The sequence below is a fragment of the Topomyia yanbarensis genome, chromosome 3, assembly GCF_030247195.1.
Source record: "Topomyia yanbarensis strain Yona2022 chromosome 3, ASM3024719v1, whole genome shotgun sequence".
Classification (NCBI taxonomy): Eukaryota; Metazoa; Arthropoda; class Insecta; order Diptera; family Culicidae; genus Topomyia; species Topomyia yanbarensis.
This window is the reverse complement of record NC_080672.1, coordinates 231,155,146-231,180,778: the sequence shown is the minus strand read 5'-3', so window position 1 is coordinate 231,180,778 and position 25,633 is coordinate 231,155,146. Positions and strand designations below refer to the sequence as shown.

Here is a 25,633-nt window from a genome sequence, read left to right as displayed (position 1 = left end):
TTTAATCATTCATACACCAACCGATTCAGAAACACCTAACTTAAATATTGGTAATAATTTAATATCTCCCCAATAAAAGTAGACTTTTGGAAATTGGTAAAATTAAAAAGTTCACGAAAAACGGGAAAATTACCATTCGTGAGGCAGATTTCTCAGACACAGCCGTCAAGAGAGGGCAGCTTAGTTGCTCAATGAAACACGAAAAGTCATAAATAGAAGCAACGCATGTCCGTTTAAATCAGTTGTTGCTCTTATCCCATACGAGCAACATCGTCTCCGGGCGATGCAATAAGCGCTATCGATTTTCGGTAACGTTGGCATTTGCACACACTCGCACCTAAGTGACTAAACCATATACGGTTAGTTTATAAATAGAGGTGACGCGTACCCGTTTAAATCAGTTTTTGTTCTTATGTCGAACGGGGAAGATCATGGCAGCAGCGTCTGGGCACTACAATAAGCGGTAGACGCTATGCATTTTCGGCAGCGGTGGCCGTGTGCGGATTTTTCGGGTACCAGCACGGTGTCACAGAATGATTTGCAAAGTGGGTGGGCGGGGTGGTTTAGATTTAATTCAATACGGTGTGTGCTGCTTAAAAGTGTTGCGTTTGAAAAAATATATTTATTTTTATGCATGCGTGTGCGTTGTAACTTGTTAATCCATGTTTACGGCGCTTTGTAGCTGCGTAGGGTAAAGAGCCTATTGGTTTTCATGTTTCATATTTCGGTTATATGTTTTTATGAGTAAGGCATCTGACAATGTGCTTCTGTAGTTATTGCACTGTTCAGCAGCGTAGTATTTTATATAGGAGAGTACACTCAGGTTTTCTTACGCGGATTTTGAAATTTACGCGGTTTTCATTAACGCGTTTTTTTTTAAATTTACGCGGTTTTCATTTACACGGCCTGTATCCCCTGCGTGAAAAATCTGAGTGTAATTGCATCGGAAACAATCACATTCCCAGCAGAACTTTTTATTTTCTAATTTCAAACACTTTTGTTTCGTACTGCACACAACGGAAAATTTTAAAACAGAACTTACCGTCCCAGCAGCAGTTTAAGCGGGTGTTCTTTTTCGATTCAAATTCAAGCCATGTCTTAAGCGTTACTGGACTTAAAATTGTTTTCCCAGTTTATCTAGTCAGAATATTTGTCCTACCCTATGTATTTAAAACACAGTTCTAATCGGGTTTCAAAGTATACAACAAATAGAACGGTTAGGAGTACCAATTTAAATTTTTAAAATAAATCTGTTTTAAATTATGAAACAAACCGCTGTACTGAAGATATAATTATGTCAGTCCTATTACCACATAAAACACCTATATAACATAAAACGCTGCAGAATTGGTTTAATAATGCAATGTTTACACTACAGAATTTTAACACGTTTTAATAATTAGCAACAAGCAAAATGTCACCAAGATAGCATAAAAACCCGTTTTAACTGTTAGTGCGAACGTTGCATAACAATGTAATTTATCAAATAACTTCATTTTTTCCACCACTAATCGATCAAAAATACTTAAACTTAAGATTGTTTACTTAAGTTCATTAGTACATTATTGAAAATTTAAATGGAAAATGAAATTTCATATTTCATGGAGAATCTGTATATTTCCGTTGGCGGGCGTGGGCTTCCTCATCACAGCTCTCAATATGGAACTTTTCTTTTGAATATATTTTCTGGACAGACCAGCCTATTTTTACTAGATGGATCAGCCAAATAATGCCAATCACCTAGTGAGATACTTGATTAATTAATAGATTACCGTTAAAAGACCTTCAATAAATTATGTTTTGATGGGGAGGGTATATAGCAAATTGTAACATATGAAAACAGGCGAGTGAACAAGAACGTGAGTCGATATGTGTGATAGATAAAATTCATTTGCACGCTCTTGAAAAAAGCTACATTTTTAATGCCACCGTGGTCGTGTCCTGTACACAACCCTTTAATATTTTTTTTGCATTTATAAAGGCAATTTTTCTTATTCAAATTCATTCCAATTTGTCTTATTTTTCATTTTCATTGATTCTAAAATTTTATCCTAATTTCCTATCGATTTTGCATTATTTTCACCATCTGTTCAATAATGTTCGACTTTTTGAATCCTCGCAATATGTTTTTATAGTTTCTTGTTTTCTTTTATGAATTTTTTATAGGTTTTGTTTTGGTTTTTCTCGATAAAACATTTTTTGACAATTGACATTTGTTTATGTGGTTGGTTTTGTTGTTTTTAGCTATTTTGTATATTCGTTTAATATTTAGTCTTTCTATTGTTTTTTTTTAATCTTTTGCCGTTGATCGCCGTATGGATATTTTAATTTTAGTAATTACTACATTTTTAATCTTGTCATTTCCTTACTTTTATAAATACTATTACAAAAATAGCACTTTTCGAAGACACCAAAACTGTCGAAGAGGTATTAAAAACTCCCAAAGTATAAAAACTACGTTTTTTCCTTCATTGGCACTACAAACAACTAGAGCAAAAAAAATAATACATAAATATAAAATTTCAGTGCACTATACATAATATCAGTGAACTCCAATGGATTTCAAACATTGACTTTTTTGTACTCAGGCATTACACAGTGGTGGGGGCCCGTACGTTGGACCCCCCGGGCCCGTATTTTCTCTCTGCTGCCCAGGCTTGCTGGAGCATCACTCATGATGCCAAAATGAGGTGAGGAATTAACATTCTGAGGAGGACTTCACACACCTCTCCAATAGCAGAAAAAAACTCTTCTCCCACTCAACAAGCAAACTCATCATCAGAGGTGATGACTTTGTTCAATGACTAGAGGATGTTATGTGCATCACACAGGAAAGGCGAGAGCGCAAAACTGATTGAAGATGGGTTGGAATTCCTCTTCCAAAATGCTGAGAGTGTGGAGAGCGAGAGTGATTGTATCCCTCTCTTGTTTTAATGGAATTTTGTCTGCTGCGTAGGATGCGGATATAAGTATAATGTTCGTGGTGTAGATCAGTACTTCGTGGAATACGGATATCATCATGTGGTGGGAATCCGAGAGGCTAGAGAACTCAGACTTGGCTCTACTGTGCCAAACGGCCTTGAGCACTTCTTGTACACAGGTTTTAATTAAGCGAGGATTTAGTGGCCTCGGGAAAACACTAACTAACGACCAGACAAAACTAAGCTCGGAAAATTTAAAATTAATCCTATTCGCTAACTCAATAACATCATAATGGAAGATAAATATTTTAATTTTGATATCTGATACAACATTAAATCGCTTCCAAGTAATATGGGTACATAATATTCTATTCTATTCTAGCGTTCTTTCTCAATAAAATTAAAAAAAATGTTTTTATCAAATAATTTTTTTTATCTCTATTATAGATTGTTTTGGCTGGTTAGTTTCCAAGATATGGATAATGAAGTTTTAAAAAAATAGTTGTTTTTTGTTACAAAATGTCAAAGTAGAAAGTTTATGCGGTTAAATTTCCAATGGGCAATACGTTTTTAAAATGAGATAATTATCGACAGCGATATCTAAAATTATAGATGGTCGAAAATTTTATTCTATCTTGATTATCTACTTTCAAAGCTGGCAGTCGTAGTCAGTGTAGTCGTTGGTTGGTTAATAATTGGAACATTTTGTTGCGCTTAAATACGAACATTTTACAGCTTTCATACCAATTAACTCAGAAGCACAAATTTTGTTTTCGAACTCGAAACGCATCTCCATAAAAAATCGTAAGCAGAAAAAAATCGTAAGCAGAAAGCACACAAAATCTACAAAAAATACAACAGCGAAGATAACTTAACAAACTATTTAAATCTATGCGATCAATTGAACCTTGCCATTGATATCGCGTTTGAAGAGTACAATGCAAGAACAGAACGAAATATAAAAACTTGCCCAAAAAACTTCTTTAATTACGTAAAAACTAAAATAAAATCGGATTATTTCCCAACAGAAATGCATCTTGATTGAAAGGTAGGCGATAACTCAGAGGAAATCTGCAATCTTTTTGCAACATTCTTCCAGGAACTTTACACTACATTTTCAGAGAAGGATCGAGAGCGTGAATACTTTTCATTCCTCCCAGAATTTTCAAGAGATATTAACATTAAACAGATAAAAGTACATACAATCATGGATGCCTTAAAAAACTTGGATAGCTCTAAAAGCCCTGGACCTGATGGCGTTCCACCGGTGTTTTTAAAAACTTTGTCAATAGAACTAACCGCTCCTTTATTTTGGCTTTTTAACATGTCTCTAGAATCAGGTTGTTTTCCTAAAACATGGAAAAGCTCTTTCCTAGTTCCAATTTTTAAAAATGGTAAAAAATCCGATGTGCGTAACTATCGTGGAATAGCTATCATCTCGTGCATTCCCAAGATTTTCGAGGCGATTGTTAATGAAAATTTATTCCACCAAATCAAGAACAGAATTACCCATGTGCAACATGGTTTTTTCAAAGGGCGTTCTACAAGTACAAATCTACTCGAATTCATTAACTACACATTAACAGCAATGGATAACGGAAACCACGTTGAAGCTCTTTTTACAGATTTTAGCAAAGCATTTGATCGCATCGACATACCCATGCTACTTTTTAAATTAGAAAAAATAGGGTTTGAGCCAGGACTTCTTACATGGGTACAATCATATTTTACAAATCGTGAACAAGCTGGATTTAAAGGGATAAAATCAATCCCAATTCAAGTTACATCAGGAGTCCCTCAAGGGTCTCATTTGGGCCCACTATTCTTTATTTTATTTGTTAACGACATTTCCTTCATTCTAAAAAATGTAAAAGTTCTTATATATGCTGATGACATGAAACTATTTCTAGAAATAAGAAATAGTGAAGACTTTCAGACATTTCAAAACGAAGTAAATATATTTTATACATGGCGTAATAAAAGCCTTCTGAAACTGAATGTAAAAAATGTAATTCCATAACATTGAGTAGAAAGAATAATATACAGAACAATAGAATCATGAGGTGCAGCCCACTTTCCTCCACGGAGCAAATATCCCATGCGTAATAAAATATTTCTCTGTATCATTTCGTTGAGCAAGAGAGGAACTCTCTCATTTTTCGGGTCCTTACACACAACGGTAGAGATGCTCCTGTTGCATCATTCTTTTCTGCCTCATCCTGAGGGAGGGATATTAGCCCTCATTGTGTGTTGAAGTGTTTATAACAAGTCTGCTGCTGCCCTGTGTGGTGCACATTACTTGAGGTACACAACGAGAGACAGCACTATATGTCTAATTGCAACGGACAAAGTGGATTCCGCCAATTTACCCCAAACCGCCAACTAGCCCCGGGCTCCCCTACAGTAGCGTTAGTAATACGGACGATATATTCGCAACCAATGAACTGACTGATCAGATTTATAAACAGTTATTTTTCATTTTAATAGCTAAATCTTTCTTCAAAAGAGAATTGGGTTATATTAGCAAATATCGTATTAAACGCAAACGCTATTTAAAATAAGGAGTTTTTAGAATGTCTTCAGGAATATTTGATCGTTTTATCGAATACATATTTCGTTCAATATATTATACCGGAACTGCAATATTATTGTTCATCGATGGTGGACATTATCCGTTTGAATTTGATTCAATCTTAGTTCGGAGCGTTTCTGATCTTACCGCGACGGCAATTCATCATGTTTTTTCACTTGATCGGAGATAACACATCACCCTGGAGTAGCTGAATCATTATGTTATATATATATATATATATATATATATATATATATATATATATATATATATATATATATATATATATATATATATATATATATATATATATATATATATATATATATATATATATATATATATATATATATATATATATATATATAGCGTTTTCGATTATCTTTTTTATTGAATGAGGTATTACCAATTACAATACAATGGATTTTTGTCAACAGAGTGCAATACGGATTTGTAGAATGTTTCTAAAAACAACTGCTTTGGCATTAATATTTCTTCATTTATGGACAGTTTCATATCATTATTACGTGACTTCATTCATTTTATTTGTTATCTTAATCAATAAATGATATCAAACTTATTATCATAAGTACCGTTGCACTGATTGGGCCTCAATTCACTACATTTTCATTACAAAATTTTAAACAGACAGATTTAGACTCGTACGTTATATCCGTTCCATATGTACAATCTTCAATGATTGATGCAGATGCCTCATTTTCGGTACCAAATACTTAAATTGTTAACAGCAATAAACTTTAAAACATGAGAATTCAGCAGCAAGTTAAACCATCTCTACGCTTACATTCATAATGTACAGCTGTATTTGTGTTAAATGCAGAAGAAAGAGAAAAGAAAGCCGGGAATTGGGTCATCATATATAAAGACAAGTTCAAGGCGAATGTGGTTTCAGAAATTTCTTATTAGCTGCGCAGATAACAGGTGCTTTCGACAACAGTTTTATATATCAGTTAAAAAAAAAAATTGTGAGATATTTTAGTTCATCAGGTGAGATAAGTTTCTAAAAATCACTAACAAGGGATAGTGAATATGTTAAAAGTTCAATTTTCAAATTAAAGCACGTTAGTAGTAGTAGTGATCAATAATACATTATGTGAGAATGTTCCTTTCTAAGCTAATCTTGCTGCTTTCTATAAATGAAAAGAACAAATCTTAAGCAACAAATAACAAATGTGAATACAGCGCAGTGTGTTTGCATCTAGGGACGCATCGTGACACTTTTCACTAGACGGAGAAAGTAATGTACAGTTAGGAAGATATGGGTTGCAAAATGGATGCAGCTAAGCGGTATGCTGTAAACGTTATAACCTACATCAACATAGCAGTGAATGTAAACCTCTGCGGTCAGTGCTCGTTTAACATTCGAATTGGTTGAGATTTTACTGTTGATTAGAGTGTGTATGTGAATTATTTCATCTATCATTGCGGATAAAACTTAATCGAAAAAGTGAAAACTGTTTGGCTACTGTTGTTCTTATATATTTTTTTATGTTTGGATGTAAAAATGTATGTCATGTTGACAAAGTAACATTTTATGTAAATCCACGCATTCCAAAATTATTTTATGAAACCATCTGGAATCAACCACATGAAAAGAAATCAACAAAAGAATTTACCACACAGTCATAAAGCAAGAAAAATTCGATTTTAATTCTTTTATGCAGTTTTATTTCCGATAATTTACAATAAAACATGACATAGGGGAATTATGAGTAAAACGGAAAAAATACCTTTTTTGAGTTACCACAAAATAGAATTATATTTCAGAAAGTTCTTAACAAGGTCTAACTTTGCCAGCACTCGAAAAAAAATTATTGGGAATTACTGGTTGAAGAAACTTGTAAAAAAGTGACAACTTCCGCCCACTGCGAACCGACACCTTATAGGGGTAAGATTGAAGTAAATTTTTCAAGGGTTCTACAGTCTCTGCCATTATGATGCATTAAATTAGTAGTGACAAACACTTCGTGGTAAAACTGCCAGGTTCATCCAGCACATTGCAAAAATTCAGATTCAAAGAAATTCAATAAATAAACCAGTTCTCTTAAAGAGACTAATAATGAATAATTATAATAAAAAAGTTTCTAAGATAATAGTATCGTTATGTGATAATAGTGTGATTGAAATATCACAAAGATTCTCAGTCATACCGGCTTGAACCTTCGTTCGAACCGGTCACAAATCTTGATAGCTCCTGGTTTACCAAGAGTTTTTCAACAGCAACAGTCTTTCTCAAGGCTACCTATATTTTCGCTCGATCAGTCTTTCTCAAGACTACCTATATTTTTTCGACAATTAGTCTTTTTCAAGACTACCTACTTTTTCTACTCAATCAGTCTTTTTCAAGACTATAACATTTTTCAAGAGCAATTCAGCCTAAAGAAATATTTAATTTTTCCAACATGTCTGGGTCCTCCCAGAAAGGCCGTGTGCCAAAAATTAAAGCCAAACGGAGGGTAAATCCACCCGAAAATTCAATTGACTGCAGCGACTCATTCGATGTTTTATCCGAATGTGAAGCTGATGAAATTTCTAAATTTCCTCGCATTGTGCATAATGCCAATGAGAAGAAAACGCAATCACCTCCGCCTATAACAGTGATGATCTCCGACTTCAAAGCCTTTCGAACTGAGCTTTCGACGTTCCTTCCGGACGTAAAAGTCTCTTTTCAGATTGGCCGAAGAGGAGAATGTCGAGTTACAGCGGAGGAGTTGATTGGCCACAAACGACTACTCCAGTATCTTACGGAGAAGTTATATAAATTTTATTCATATGATTTCAAGACAGATAGACCATTCAAGACTGTCTTGAAAAGGCCACCTCAAGGTCAAAGTTTGGATGAAATATCCAGAGAATTGAAAAATTTACTTGGCTTTTCTCCTTCACAAGTTATTCTTATGAAGAGAAAGGCTATTGGCGATGACACGCCAGTACGCTCTGGAATTATCCAGGAGCTATATTTAATTCATTTTAACCGTAATGAGGTTAATAATTTGAAAGTATTTGAAAAAGCACGTTTTATGTTCCACGTGCGAGTAAAGTGGGAACATTATAGACGACATGTTGGCAGAATTCAAAATCTGACCCAGTGTCGTAGATGCCGAGGCTTTGGGCACGGCACAAAAAATTGTCATTTGGATTCCAAATGTATGATCTGTGGTGATAAATCGCACTCGAAAGATACTTGTCCGGTGAAAAAAGCCACAAAAAGTTTCAAATGCGCAAAATTGTAGCAAAAATCATAAATCGAATTTCTGGGGTTGTCCTGTTCGAGAAAAAATTATAAATTCTCGTTCTAGACAACAAAAACAACAAATAAAAAATGTACCTACTTCTTCAGGTACACTTCAAGAAAACACGCCCAAACGTGTTAATCCGATTCAAAATAGATTAACAACTTCTTCTACCTCCGTCGCACCATCCTACAATGGTGTGTCATCTTATGCTTCAGTGGCAGGTAGCAATGCCAAAATAACGGCTACAACTACCACGCCCTCAATCTCGTTTGCACCCAACGCTTCCTTTAGTCCAATGGATCTAGGTAGCGTAACGGAAGAAAAATTAAATTACCTACAGGAGGCTATGTTACCTATGATGATTGCCATGTTAAATTCTACCTCCATGTTTGAAGCTTTTCAAGCGGGGTGGGAATTTGCCAACAAAATTGTAATGAAATTAAAGTTTAACAATGACTTTAAATAATCATTTAAATTTATTAAATTGGAATGCTCGTTCATTAAAAACGTGAGAAGACGAATTTTTCAACTTCTTGAGGATACATAATGTGCATATAGCCGTTGTGACCGAAACTTTTTTAAAACCAAATATTAAATTGAAGAGTAACTTTAATTTTGTTATTCATCGATTTGATCGAATTGTTGGATTCGGGGGAGGAATCACAATACCGGCTAATCGCAGGATCAAACATTCCGTTACGCCGTCTCTTGACACCAAGATGATTGAGAGTTTGGATATCGAAGTTGAAACTGATCTTTGTCATTTTTATTGCTGCAGCCTATTTGCCTTTTCAGTGCACTGGCGAGCAAATTAATTTCTTGAAGGGAGATTTACAAAAACTTACAAGAAATCGGTCGAAATTCTTCATAATCGGTGATTTTAACGCCGAACACCGAGTCTGGAATAATGCTCAAAGCAATTTTAACGGTAAACTACTTTTTAATGATTGCTCTGCTGGTTATTATTCAATTTTGTTTGGTCCTACATGCTATTCGTCTGCAGGCCCGATGAGAGGGGGGGGGTCAGCCGGGGCAATTGCCCCGGGGCCCGGATCGTATTTAGGGGCCCGCGGTTTTACCCGGAAGATGGGCGAAAACGTATTCACAAAAGAGCAATAAAAATGGTGATTTCTTTGTAATTATTCATTTTATTATAGTCATATAATGAAAGCGGAAAAAATCGAAAGACATTTTAATTTAATAACTTGAGAATTCGAACTCCTGTTGTTGATACCAGAACTTTATTTGATATTTGACTTTTTTTTTAAAAACAAACATTCGTAAGGGAGTTGTCTACTTTATGTACTAGATCAAAAAAGCCGAGTTTTATTGTTTGAATCAACGGAATACGCGCCGAACAGGAATGCAAGCGCACGGACGTATCCGTCCTCTTCTGCGTTCGATTCTTTGTTGGTGGTACCAGTTGTTGATTTGGAGATACTGAGAACGATTTTTATTGAATGAATTTTTGTTCCTGTAAGACCCGTAAATCTTGGTTTTGAAGCTTTTTGTGGGTTGCCACAAGGAAAGTATCTATTGTTTACGGTTATAGTGGGCGGACTTTTCTAAGCTACTTCTGTGCAATGTTTTCCGTGGTGCAGTGTCTTTTTGCAGAATTTGCGCATATGAATTTGCCCTGCGTTCATAACCAATGTTGTATGATGAGAGGTTACATTTTTTTTTTATTATTAATAGCCCGCCTCTTACCCCCACACCAAAAAGCTCACAAACGGAGCCCCCTGGTAGTGGACACATCAGTTCTCAGCGTACAAAAAAGGTCAGCACAACAAAACAAAGTTACGAATCGCGGAAACGCTGAGAACAAAAAAAACAATACGAGACCGACAAAACACAAAATTTGACAAGAAGCTACGGCGAGTACCCAGCGGAAAAGAATCCTTTTAAGGGTCCCATCGTAGCTTTGCAGGAAGCTCATAATAATTTAAATTTATTTATTACTAATTGCTAGAAAAAATGCATTTATCAATTGTTTTTATTAAAAAAATGTTAACCAATTATAGCTAAAGGAATAAGCTCGATTGGTGGTGAACGAAGTTTATATTAAAAATTCTCCTATTTTATTTTTTAAAATTAGTTTCAATTTTGCTTGGAAACGAGTGCGACATGTTATTTGCTTTAAATCAGTAGGAAGCTGGTTGAATAACTTAGGTCCGATGAAAGAAATGCGTCTTTGACCAAGGTTCGTGGATACTCTGGAGTATAATAAATGATTGGCTTGTCTAGTGCTGTGAGCTCGAATGCCTGTTGTAAATTCTAGATTATTATGAGCAATAGTATTATGCAAAGCATTGTGGATGTATATTATTGTTTGGTAGTTAGTCAACCCAAGCAAAGGTAAAATGTTATGGGCATTATTATTGTATAACAAAATAGTAGGGAACATAAATGGTTTTTTATAAATAATTTTAAGACATCTGTTTTGAAGCGTTTGTAGCTTTTTCAGATTCGAAATACTGGCACGGCCCCTCACAGATACAAGGTAGTTCAGCAATGAGTTGATGTGCGCATAATAAAATTTTAGAAGTACATGCCGGGGAACAAAAGAGCATACTTTACGCATAGCCCCACATAACGATGCAACTTTTCTCTCTATAGATGTTATATGCTCAATCCAGGAGAGTTTGGGGTCTAAGTGAAGTCCTAAATATTTGAAGCAGTTAGTTTCCTGAATTACAGACTGTCCCATTCTTGGGTCTGGATGCACGCCTATAGCTCTTCTAGATGAACGAAACAGCATATATTTAGTTTTTGATAGGTTCAAGGAAAGAAGGTTTTCATTGAAATACGTCGTTAGTGTTTTTAAATCCGATTCAATGTCGCGTACAATATCCAGGCAGTTGTTGTTAGGGTAGAACAACGCTGTGTCATCCGCGAAAAGACGAGGAGTCCCTTTTAACCCGAGTCTACCTAGGTCATTGATATACAATAAAAATAACAGTGGCCCAATATTACTGCCTTGGGGCACTCCTATTTCTATTGGTCTATAAGAGCTACACGAGTCTCCAATAGATACGAATTAGTTCCTATACGACAGATAGCTACGAATAATATGATTTGCTAATCCCCTGATACCATATCATTCAAACTTTTTAAGCATTATTGAGTGATCCAGAGTATCGAATGCTTTTTTTAGGTCCAGAAAAAGGGCACCAACAATTCTTTTGCTATCAATTTGACTAATGATGGAGTCAATTAGTTCGGTCATTGCAATTAAAGTGCTGCAGCCCTGTCTGAACCCATACTGGTAGTTGTAAATTATGTTGTGTTTGTTCAAAAACTCGAGTAGTCGAGTGATGAGCAATTTCTCAAGAATTTTATTGAAAACGCACAATGTTGAAATTGGTCTATAGTTGCAAGGTTGGTTTGGATCACCAGCTTTGAAAATTGGAATTACTCGGGCTATTTTTAAACAGTCTGGGTACCTGCCGGTTTGAATTATTAAATTAAAAGCTTTGGTTAGGATGTTCGCAAAAGTGGTACAGTTACTCTTAAGAACACTAGCGGGGATCTTATCAGGACCATCGGTTGATCTGCATAGAATAGTTATGTAAATAGGTAATTGTTTGTTGACAAGCATTCTTACCACAGGAAATGAGTTGGTAATACCCGGGAAAATGTTCCTCAAAGTTAAGTGATCCACTTCCTCGTATCTTGACATATTTTTATATCACCATGTCAGGAGTGAGCGGAGATAAATCATGTAAGCCCACCTGTCTAGAGCCGTTGTATATATATATATATATATATATATATATATATATATATATATATATATATATATATATATATATATATATATATATATATATATATATATATATATATATATATATATATATATATATATATATATATATATATATATATATATATATATATATATATATATATATATATATATATATATATATATATCCGGAGATGCTGTAGTTATCGTTGGCGGGTGCTTCGCGGAACGAATGACTGTTCTTGGTTAATGTTTGATATGATTACAGTGTATTAGCTCCTGCCAGATTGAGCACCTTCTGCACTTTAAGCAAGTTGTTTAATTTCTCGAATAGCTGGTCTTATACAACTTGTCTAGAAACCAATAGCAGTACAACTCGGCTACAGTGTGGCTATAGCGGAACGATTTTTAGCTTCGACTATGAGTGAGATGAGAAGGTAGACTGACCTTAATTAACCGGTAATTGAAATGAATATTTTTTGTATATTTGTGTTTTTATAGCACTTTAAAGTATTTTTTTTAAATGCATTGCGTTAAGATAGAACAATAATTTTGGGCCTTGCTAAAGATGTTTATGATATCTATAAGAACCCAATTGTTATGTGCGAAATAAAGAAATCAAATCAGTTCAATTCAGCCACCAGCACCAGCAGTCGGTTGACCGATGTACTCGCATTTGTTTTATTTGTGTCTGATTCTTTATTACTGCGTTCTGTATCTTTATTTTGGTCAGTTACTACATATTCCAACAGTGTATCAAAACCGGCTCTTACACTAACACATCCATTGCTTTCCAAAAAAATAAAATGAAAATTCGGATTAGAAAATTTTCTCGACAAACTTATATAAATATAAAATCTTTTCGATTTTATATTTTTAAACGAGAATGACGAGCGATATCTGCTACCTTCTCATCTTGCTTACAACAAAAGCTAAAAACTGATCCACCGCTACCAGTAGATAAATCTACCCGTGTATCGCTTTGTCTAAACCGCAGAAGCAAAATATCCTGCCCCAACCTACTATGTTGAACATGAACAATAATGAGTGTCGATCAAAGTAGAAAGTGTGTCAAACTCTATTCCTGTTTACTTTTCGAGATATGTCCTTAAAATTCACGTGTTGGAGAAGTGGAAAAAATATCAAGTTTACAAATGTAGCTAAAGATGATCAATATCTACACCCTACAATTTCACCATGTTAGACAGCATATTGATTATTCTTTAGACTATTAACCAAGCAGAAGCGTTAGTTCCGCGAAACGAAATATATCGTTGAATGTGGCAACAAGAATTCAGTACTTCTAGCGATAACACAATAGAAGTGCTAATACACGAGTTAGATCCGTGTACCTCTAATAACGTTGTTAACCATTGTGTACATTTTTAACAGGCCGAAAGGGTATCCGCGTACCCGTAACCATAGCAAGTTTAGCAGAAACAGTTTGATTTGAACAGTTGAATGTATACAATTCCTCTAACCAAAATTCAAATAAATAAGTTTAGAAGGGCCCATCAGTAAATCTAACCTTGGGGCCCGCCGCGGCTCTCGACGGCCCTGTTCGTCTGTAAGGAATCCATCAACAATTGATTTGGTTTTGACAGATGAAATATATATATATATATATATATATATATATATATATATATATATATATATATATATATATATATATATATATATATATATATATATATATATATATATATATATATATATATATATATATATATATATATATATATATATATATATATATATATATATATATATATATATATATATATATATATAATATATATATATATATATATATATATATATATATATATATATATATATATATATATATGCTGTAGTTATCGTTGGCGGGTGCTTCGCGGAACGAATGACTGTTCTTGGTTAATGTTTGATATGATGTAATTACAGTGTATTAGCTCCTGCCAGATTGAGCACCTTCTGCACTTTAAGCAAGTTGTTTAATTTCTCGAATAGCTGGTCTTATACAACTTGTCTAGAAACTAGGGTTACCAAATGAACTGAGAGCAAATTAAGGACATCCCTGCCAAATCTATTCGGAATTGGAGTCTGAATCAGTTGTCACTTGAGCCAGAATTCTGAAAAAGTCGGGATTCTGGCTTATGTTCCCGCAGTTGAACTGGGACGTTGAATCTTGATCGAGACAAATTGGAATGGTCTAGTGCCAATATTGAACGAAGATAACATCTTTGGCTATATCGAGTTATTCAACAAATTTTGGTTACTTCTGAGTAAAAGAACTTTTAATTGGAATGAGTCGCCGAGAGTATGCATTAACAAAAACAATCGCTGGAAGTATTTGAAATTGACAATTGAAATTGATTCTCTTCACAGTAAACTGAATGTACCTAGAGAATTGGTACTAGCGCTGTACCCAAACAGAAGGTATGATTTACCAACTAATAGATGGAAATTTCTATACTATGTATTCTTTTTCATGTATAAGGTAGTTGTAATAGACTCGTAATTACCTAATTTAGATAGAGTGAATATACCCACTTCTAAGTTCGTGCACTTTTCTGGACGTGTAGGTAAATTGTACCTAAATTCCACAAAACAGAACATACTCAGCAGTAGGTAACTTGAATCCACCTAAAATTTGGTAATTGGTTATCAAATCTATCGGATGTTACATAAAAGTAGATAAATGTAATAGGGATTGGAACCTATTCGTAGGTAATTTGTATCCATTTTATGGGTACTACGCCACTACCAATTTTCTAGGTATATCCAATTTACCGTGTTGGAATAAAGTTGATGTGAATAATTTAATACAGGGTGATCCATCATGACGTTTTTTCGATCTCGCAAAATTTTTAAAAATGGTGTAAATCGCGAAATGTTTATTTGTCAATCGAAAGAACATTTTTTGCCATTTATTGTTTGAAAACAATTTCTTTTAGACGTTGACCATGTTGGCGCTTGAGGTAATCCTTTCGATTGGTCCAATTGTTAATCGTGGCCAAATTTGAGCGCATGGGACTTCCTGAGTGGTTGACACGGTGGATAATGTCATACCTCACCGAGCGTAGTGCTTTTGTGCGCATAGATGAAACGAGATCATCTCCGTTTGTGATAGAGTCGGGTGTGCCTCAGGGTAGTCATTTGGGCCCGCTACTGTTTATTTTATTCGTAAACGATTTGTGCTCCGCTATACAGTCTCCTAAGTATATGTTTGCTGATGATCTGAAATTTTTCCGTGTAATTGCGTCGGCAGTCGATTGCTGTGCTATTCAAGCTGATATTGATATGCTGCTAAATTGGTGTACTCATAACGGGATGGAAGTAAATGTGCAAAAGTGCAATGTGATATCGTTCTGTCGAAACAGGCATGTCCTGACATTTGATTATAGAATGGCAGAAAGCAGTATCAACCGAGTTAATACGATAAAGGACCTAGGCATTCTCATCGATAACAAACTAAATTTCGCGCAGCACAGCAATGACTACAGCCAAGGCCTATGCCGTGCTGGGGTTCATTAAGCGAAACACGCAGCAATTCAGCGATATTTATTGCCTAAAAACGCTATTTTGTGCACTCGTGCGTAGCATCCTGGAGTACGGCGTGCTTGTGTGGGCACCCTACCATGCTGTTCAAATTAATCGCATCGAACGAATTCAGCGTCACTTTGTTCGTTACGCTCTGCGGTTACTACCTTGGACTGATCCTATTCGTCTACCGCCCTATGAACATCGATGCAATCTTCTACGTTTGCCAACTCTTGCAAGTCGGAGGATAATGCTGCAACGGCTCTTCGTGTTCGATCTTCTGGAAAACAATATAGATAGCCCGGAGTTGCTGAGCCAGCTCCGATTCAACGTACCACCTAGACCCACCAGACGAACTGATTTCTTTCGGTTACCGATGTATCGTACTCTTTTTTCACAAAACAATCCGTTCAATGTATGCTGTCGTAATTTTAATGATGTAGCTGACAAGTATGATTTTAACATTACTAAGACTACCTTTAAACATAGAATTATTATTAATTAAGGAACTGTCTGTACGAGAAAATCGAAGACCAGTATAAATAAATAAATTTTTGATGATGGATTCGAGTATTTCAAGTGGTATCTGGCTAATTAGTCGAGTAAAGTTGGTTTCCAATGGGAATGTCAATGTTTTCTTCAATGCGTGCTGGATATGGTCGATTTGTTCGCTAACCATCCAATAACGAGAACTGCAACTTTCACTCTTTGATTGTATGGTGAATAGTGGAGTCAGTTGGCCGATTATATCGACCATATTATGGACGGAGTGCACGAAACACATTTCTCACAGATCGCTGGTTTTCGAAATATAGTTAATATATATAGAAATATAGTTAAATATAGTATATATATATATATATATATATATATATATATATATATATATATATATATATATATATATATATATATATATATATATATATATATATATATATATATATATATATATATATCCGGAGATGCTGTAGTTATCGTTGGCGGGTGCTTCGCGGAACGAATGACTGTTCTTGGTTAATGTTTGATATGATTACAGTGTATTAGCTCCTGCCAGATTGAGCACCTTCTGCACTTTAAGCAAGTTGTTTAATTTCTCGAATAGCTGGTCTTATACAACTTGTCTAGAAACCAATAGCAGTACAACTCGGCTACAGTGTGGCTATAGCGGAACGATTTTTAGCTTCGACTATGAGTGAGATGAGAAGGTAGACTGACCTTAATTAACCGGTAATTGAAATGAATATTTTTTGTATATTTGTGTTTTTATAGCACTTTAAAGTATTTTTTTTAAATGCATTGCGTTAAGATAGAACAATAATTTTGGGCCTTGCTAAAGATGTTTATGATATCTATAAGAACCCAATTGTTATGTGCGAAATAAAGAAATCAAATCAGTTCAATTCAGCCACCAGCACCAGCAGTCGGTTGACCGATGTACTCGCATTTGTTTTATTTGTGTCTGATTCTTTATTACTGCGTTCTGTATCTTTATTTTGGTCAGTTACTACATATTCCAACAGTGTATCAAAACCGGCTCTTACACTAACACATCCATTGCTTTCCAAAAAAATAAAATGAAAATTCGGATTAGAAAATTTTCTCGACAAACTTATATAAATATAAAATCTTTTCGATTTTATATTTTTAAACGAGAATGACGAGCGATATCTGCTACCTTCTCATCTTGCTTACAACAAAAGCTAAAAACTGATCCACCGCTACCAGTAGATAAATCTACCCGTGTATCGCTTTGTCTAAACCGCAGAAGCAAAATATCCTGCCCCAACCTACTATGTTGAACATGAACAATAATGAGTGTCGATCAAAGTAGAAAGTGTGTCAAACTCTATTCCTGTTTACTTTTCGAGATATGTCCTTAAAATTCACGTGTTGGAGAAGTGGAAAAAATATCAAGTTTACAAATGTAGCTAAAGATGATCAATATCTACACCCTACAATTTCACCATGTTAGACAGCATATTGATTATTCTTTAGACTATTAACCAAGCAGAAGCGTTAGTTCCGCGAAACGAAATATATCGTTGAATGTGGCAACAAGAATTCAGTACTTCTAGCGATAACACAATAGAAGTGCTAATACACGAGTTAGATCCGTGTACCTCTAATAACGTTGTTAACCATTGTGTACATTTTTAACAGGCCGAAAGGGTATCCGCGTACCCGTAACCATAGCAAGTTTAGCAGAAACAGTTTGATTTGAACAGTTGAATGTATACAATTCCTCTAACCAAAATTCAAATAAATAAGTTTAGAAGGGCCCATCAGTAAATCTAACCTTGGGGCCCGCCGCGGCTCTCGACGGCCCTGTTCGTCTGTAAGGAATCCATCAACAATTGATTTGGTTTTGACAGATGAAATATATATATATATATATATATATATATATATATATATATATATATATATATATATATATATATATATATATATATATATATATATATATATATATATATATATATATATATATATATATATATATATATATATATATATATATATATATATATATATATATATATATATATATATATATATATATATATATATATATATATATATATATATATATATATATATATATATATATATATATATATATATATATATATATATGCTGTAGTTATCGTTGGCGGGTGCTTCGCGGAACGAATGACTGTTCTTGGTTAATGTTTGATATGATGTAATTACAGTGTATTAGCTCCTGCCAGATTGAGCACCTTCTGCACTTTAAGCAAGTTGTTTAATTTCTCGAATAGCTGGTCTTATACAACTTGTCTAGAAACTAGGGTTACCAAATGAACTGAGAGCAAATTAAGGACATCCCTGCCAAATCTATTCGGAATTGGAGTCTGAATCAGTTGTCACTTGAGCCAGAATTCTGAAAAAGTCGGGATTCTGGCTTATGTTCCCGCAGTTGAACTGGGACGTTGAATCTTGATCGAGACAAATTGGAATGGTCTAGTGCCAATATTGAACGAAGATAACATCTTTGGCTATATCGAGTTATTCAACAAATTTTGGTTACTTCTGAGTAAAAGAACTTTTAATTGGAATGAGTCGCCGAGAGTATGCATTAACAAAAACAATCGCTGGAAGTATTTGAAATTGACAATTGAAATTGATTCTCTTCACAGTAAACTGAATGTACCTAGAGAATTGGTACTAGCGCTGTACCCAAACAGAAGGTATGATTTACCAACTAATAGATGGAAATTTCTATACTATGTATTCTTTTTCATGTATAAGGTAGTTGTAATAGACTCGTAATTACCTAATTTAGATAGAGTGAATATACCCACTTCTAAGTTCGTGCACTTTTCGAGTTACAATTTGTTAGAAAGAAAACAAAATAAATGAATATTAAAAAAACTGGATAAAACTGGCTAAAATTTCAAAAAACTGGAAGATTTTTCCGATTGTCTGTTTGACTGGATATTGTAAAAAAAACTGGAAGAATCCAGTTTAAACTGGAAGGTTGGCATCGCTGACGAAGACTCCACCCAGTGGCTGAGATGCTAGTATCATCACAGAAAAGTGACTTTTTACAGCCTGTAGGTAGATTTGGAAGATCAGAGGTAAAAATATTGTGAAGTATTGGTGCGACGCTTGATCCTTGAGGGACGCCTGCTTTAACGGGTAGCTTATTAGATTTAAAATTCTGATAAGTAACCTGTAGGGTACGGTTAGTAAGATAATTTTTAATTATCTTTATTATGTAAATTGGAAAATTGAAATCGCACATTTTGGCAATTAAACCTTTGTGCCAAACACTGTCAAAAGCTTTTTCGATGTCTAGAAGAACAACTCCAGTGGAATAGCTCTCTGAGATATTTGCCTTTATCGTGTTAGTTACTCTCACAAGTTGATGAGTAGTTGAATGTCCAATACGAAATCCAAACTGCTCAGGAAGAAAAATAGAATTCTCATTGATATGTGACATCATTCTAGTTAGGATGATTTTTTCAAATAATTTACTAATAGAAGAGAGTAAGCTAATTGGTCGATAGCTAGATGCTTCTGGGGGTTTTTATCTGACTTCAAAATAGGAATAATCTTGGCATTTTTCCATCTTTCAGGGAAGTATGCTAATTCAAAACATTTGTTGAATATTTTGACCAAGTATCTCATGGTGATTTCGGGAAGGTTTTTAAGAAGAATGTTGAAAATTCCATCATAACCTGGAGCTTTCATATTTTTTAACTTTTTCATGATGGATTTGATCTCATCATAGTTTGTTTCAACAATATCGTCTAGAGACAATACTTGATTTGAAACGTTTTCATATTTTTGTAAGACTTCGGTTTCAATAGGACTCACAACGTTAAGATTAATCGTTTTAACGACATTCAATTAGCTAGAGATTACTGGGTAGGGAAAGTTATGAAACTTAGAGTCATTGTACTCAAGTGAGAGCAAGGATGTGAAGTAAACAGATCGGAAAACTAGAAGTGGCAGGGTCATTAGAACAGGCTTAATATCGTGCGGGCTTAATTTCATAACTTTCCCTACCCAGTAATCTCTAGCTAATTGAACGTCGTTAAAACGTAAAAAAAGAAAATGTAACTAACATAGTCGAAATAAAAAAAGGAAAAAAGTTAAGATTAAAATTATGGACGCTTTCAAACTGCTGAGCAAGTTATTGAGCTTTTTCTTCGTTTGTAAGAAGTATGTGGTCACCTTCCTTTAAAGCTGGAATTGGTTTCTGAGGTTTCTTAAGAACCTTAGAAAGTTTCCAGAAAGGTTTAGAATTTGGCTTGATTTGTTTAAACTCTTTCGCGAAATTTTTTTTCTTAAGAGTGTGAATCTATGCTTAATTTCTTTTTGTAGATCTTGATAGATACATTTCATAGCAGGATCACGAGAACGTTGATTTTGACGTCTTCGAACATACTTCAAGCGAATCAATAATAGGAGTATTAAAATTTTTCTGTGTTGTTGGTACTGATAAATTTCTAGCACCAACTATAGAATTACTTAAATTTTGTAATGCCGTATCAATGTCAGCTTTATTTTGTAAATCAAGGTCATGATTAAAATTATTCTCAATATAAGTTTTGTACCTTTCCCAATTCGCTTTGTGATAACTGAACACTGAGCTAATGGGATTGGAAACAGCTTCTTGAGAAAGTGAAAAAGTTACTGGAAGATGATCAGAATCAAAGTCAGCATATGTAATCAATTCGCTACAAAGGTGACTTTCATCTGTCAAAACCAAATCAATTGTTGATGGATTCCTTACAGACGAACAGGGCCGTCGAGAGCCGCGGCGGGCCCCAAGGTTAGATTTACTGATGGGCCCTTCTAAACTTATTTATTTGAATTTTGGTTAGAGGAATTGTATACATTCAACTGTTCAAATCAAACTGTTTCTGCTAAACTTGCTATGGTTACGGGTACGCGGATACCCTTTCGGCCTGTTAAAAATGTACACAATGGTTAACAACGTTATTAGAGGTACACGGATCTAACTCGTGTATTAGCACTTCAATTGTGTTATCGCTAGAGGTACTGAATTCTTGTTACCACATTCAACGATATATTTCGTTTAGCGGAACTAACGCTTCTGCTTGGTTAATAGTCTAAAGAATAATCAATATGCTGTCTAACATGGTGAAATTGTAGGGTGTAGATATTGTTCATCTTTAGCTACATTTGTAAACTTGATATTTTTTCCACTTCTCCAACACGTGAATTTTAAGGACATATCTCGAAAAGTAAACAGGAATAGAGTTTGACACACTTTCTACTTTGATCGACACTCATTATTGTTCATGTTCAACATAGTAGGTTGGGGCAGGATATTTTGCTTCTGCGGTTTAGACAAAGCGATACACGGGTAGATTTATCTACTGGTAGCGGTGGATCAGTTTTTAGCTTTTGTTGTAAGCAAGATGAGAAGGTAGCAGATATAGCTCGTCATTCTCGTTTAAAAATATAAAATCGAAAAGATTTTATATTTATATAAGTTTGTCGAGAAAATTTTCTAATCAGAATTTTCATTTTATTTTTTTGGAAAGCAATGGATGTGTTAGTGTAAGAGCCGGTTTTGATACACTGTTGGAATATGTAGTAACTGACCAAAATAAAAATACAGAACGCAGTAATAAAGAATCAGACACAAATAAAACAAATGCGAGTACATCGGTCAACCGACTGCTGGTGCTGGTGGCTGAATTGAACTGATTTGATTTCTTTATTTCGCACATAACAATTGGGTTCTTATAGATATCATAAACATCTTTAGCAAGGCCCAAAATTATTGTTCTATCTTAACGCAATGCATTTTAAAAAAAATACTTTAAAGTGCTATAAAAACACAAATATACAAAAAATATTCATTTCAATTACCAGTTAATTAAGGTCAGTCTACCTTCTCATCTCACTCATAGTCGAAGCTAAAAATCGTTCCGCTATAGATACACGTCAAAAATTAGCCACACTGTAGCCGAGTTGTACTGCTATTGGTTTCTATAGGGTTACCAACCGTCCTTATTTTAAAGGACATGTCCTTATTTTCGAGGTTTTTGGAAAGCGTCCTTATTTTACTTCAAATGTCCTTATTTTTAGTCTCAAACCTTGGCATATACAGAGTGGTTCAACATGATGGTTTTAACAAGGCATGTCATTTTATTGTAGTTTAGTATTGTTTGCCACCACAGTATGCTCACGATTTTCAAATTATTTAACTATATTTCGAAAACCAGCGATCTGTGAGAAATGTGTTTCGTGCACTCCGTCCATAATATGGTCGATATAATCGGCCAACTGACTCCACTATTCACCATACAATCAAAGAGTGAAAGTTGCAGTTCTCGTTATTGGATGGTTAGCGAACAAATCGACCATATCCAGCACGCATTGAAGAAAACATTGACATTCCCATTGGAAACCAACTTTACTCGACTAATTAGCCAGATACCACTTGAAATACTCGAATCCATCATCAAAAATTTATTTATTTATACTGGTCTTCGATTTTCTCGTACAGACAGTTCCTTAATTAATAATAATTCTATGTTTAAAGGTAGTCTTAGTAATGTTAAAATCATACTTGTCAGCTACATCATTAAAATTACGACAGCATACATTGAACGGATTGTTTTGTGAAAAAAGAGTACGATACATCGGTAACCGAAAGAAATCAGTTCGTCTGGTGGGTCTAGGTGGTACGTTGAATCGGAGCTGGCTCAGCAACTCCGGGCTATCTATATTGTTTTCCAGAAGATCGAACACGAAGAGCCGTTGCAGCATTATCCTCCGACTTGCAAGAGTTGGCAAACGTAGAAGATTGCATCGATGTTCATAGGGCGGTAGACGAATAGGATCAGTCCAAGGTAGTAACCGCAGAGCGTAACGAACAAAGTGACGCTGAATTCGTTCGATGCGATTAATTTGAACAGCATGGTAGGGTGCCCACACAAGCACGCCGTACTCCAGGATGCTACGCACGAGTGCACAAAATAGCGTTTTTAGGCAATAAATATCGCTGAATTGCTGCGTGTTTCGCTTAATGAACCCCAGCACGGCATAGGCCTTGGCTGTAGTCATTGCTGTGCTGCGCGAAATTTAGTTTGTTATCGATGAGAATGCCTAGGTCCTTTATCGTATTAACTCGGTTGATACTGCTTTCTGCCATTCTATAATCAAATGTCAGGACATGCCTGTTTCGACAGAACGATATCACATTGCACTTTTGCACATTTACTTCCATCCCGTTATGAGTACACCAATTTAGCAGCATATCAATATCAGCTTGAATAGCACAGCAATCGACTGCCGACGCAATTACACGGAAAAATTTCAGATCATCAGCAAACATATACTTAGGAGACTGTATAGCGGAGCACAAATCGTTTACGAATAAAATAAACAGTAGCGGGCCCAAATGACTACCCTGAGATACACCCGACTCTATCACAAACGGAGATGATCTCGTTTCATCTATGCGCACAAAAGCACTACGCTCGGTGAGGTATGACATTATCCACCGTGTCAACCACTCAGGAAGTCCCATGCGCTCAAATTTGGCCACGATTAACAATTGGACCAATCGAAAGGATTACCTCAAGCGCCAACATGGTCAACGTCTAAAAGAAATTGTTTTCAAACAATAAATGGCAAAAAATGTTCTTTCGATTGACAAATAAACATTTCGCGATTTACACCATTTTTAAAAATTTTGCGAGATCGAAAAAACGTCATGATGGATCACCCTGTATTAAATTATTCACATCAACTTTATTCCAACACGGTAAATTGGATATACCTAGAAAATTGGTAGTGGCGTAGTACCCATAAAATGGATACAAATTACCTACGAATAGGTTCCAATCCCTATTACATTTATCTACTTTTATGTAACATCCGATAGATTTGATAACCAATTACCAAATTTTAGGTGGATTCAAGTTACCTACTGCTGAGTATGTTCTGTTTTGTGGAATTTAGGTACAATTTACCTACACGTCCAGAAAAGTGCACGAACTTAGAAGTGGGTATATTCACTCTATCTAAATTAGGTAATTACGAGTCTATTACAACTACCTTATACATGAAAAAGAATACATAGTATAGAAATTTCCATCTATTAGTTGGTAAATCATACCTTCTGTTTGGGTACAGCGCTAGTACCAATTCTCTAGGTACATTCAGTTTACTGTGAAGAGAATCAATTTCAATTGTCAATTTCAAATACTTCCAGCGATTGTTTTTGTTAATGCATACTCTCGGCGACTCATTCCAATTAAAAGTTCTTTTACTCAGAAGTAACCAAAATTTGTTGAATAACTCGATATAGCCAAAGATGTTATCTTCGTTCAATATTGGCACTAGACCATTCCAATTTGTCTCGATCAAGATTCAACGTCCCAGTTCAACTGCGGGAACATAAGCCAGAATCCCGACTTTTTCAGAATTCTGGCTCAAGTGACAACTGATTCAGACTCCAATTCCGAATAGATTTGGCAGGGATGTCCTTAATTTGCTCTCAGTTCATTTGGTAACCCTAGTTTCTAGACAAGTTGTATAAGACCAGCTATTCGAGAAATTAAACAACTTGCTTAAAGTGCAGAAGGTGCTCAATCTGGCAGGAGCTAATACACTGTAATTACATCATATCAAACATTAACCAAGAACAGTCATTCGTTCCGCGAAGCACCCGCCAACGATAACTACAGCATATATATATATATATATATATATATATATATATATATATATATATATATATATATATATATATATATATATATATATATATATATATATATATATATATATATATATATATATATATATATATATATATATATATATATATATATATATATATATATATATATATATATATATATATATATATATATATATATATATATATATATATATATATGCTGTAGTTATCGTTGGCGGGTGCTTCGCGGAACGAATGACTGTTCTTGGTTAATGTTTGATATGATGTAATTACAGTGTATTAGCTCCTGCCAGATTGAGCACCTTCTGCACTTTAAGCAAGTTGTTTAATTTCTCGAATAGCTGGTCTTATACAACTTGTCTAGAAACTAGGGTTACCAAATGAACT

The 25,633-nt window shown here is 34.7% G+C and overlaps 1 protein-coding gene across 3 annotated transcripts in view; it reads left to right on the top strand.

The window, feature by feature from the left end:
* Positions 1 to 6,378: 6,378 nt before the first annotated feature.
* The window catches only part of LOC131688995 (uncharacterized), a 327,429-nt gene continuing 308,174 nt past the window's right edge, over positions 6,379 to 25,633 (top strand). Inside the window, exon 1 of one of the 3 annotated variants that reach the window (XM_058973713.1) lies at positions 6,379 to 6,501. The gene's annotated coding sequence lies outside the window, so the exon portion shown is untranslated. The other 2 variants (XM_058973716.1, XM_058973712.1) reach the window with 2 other exon arrangements.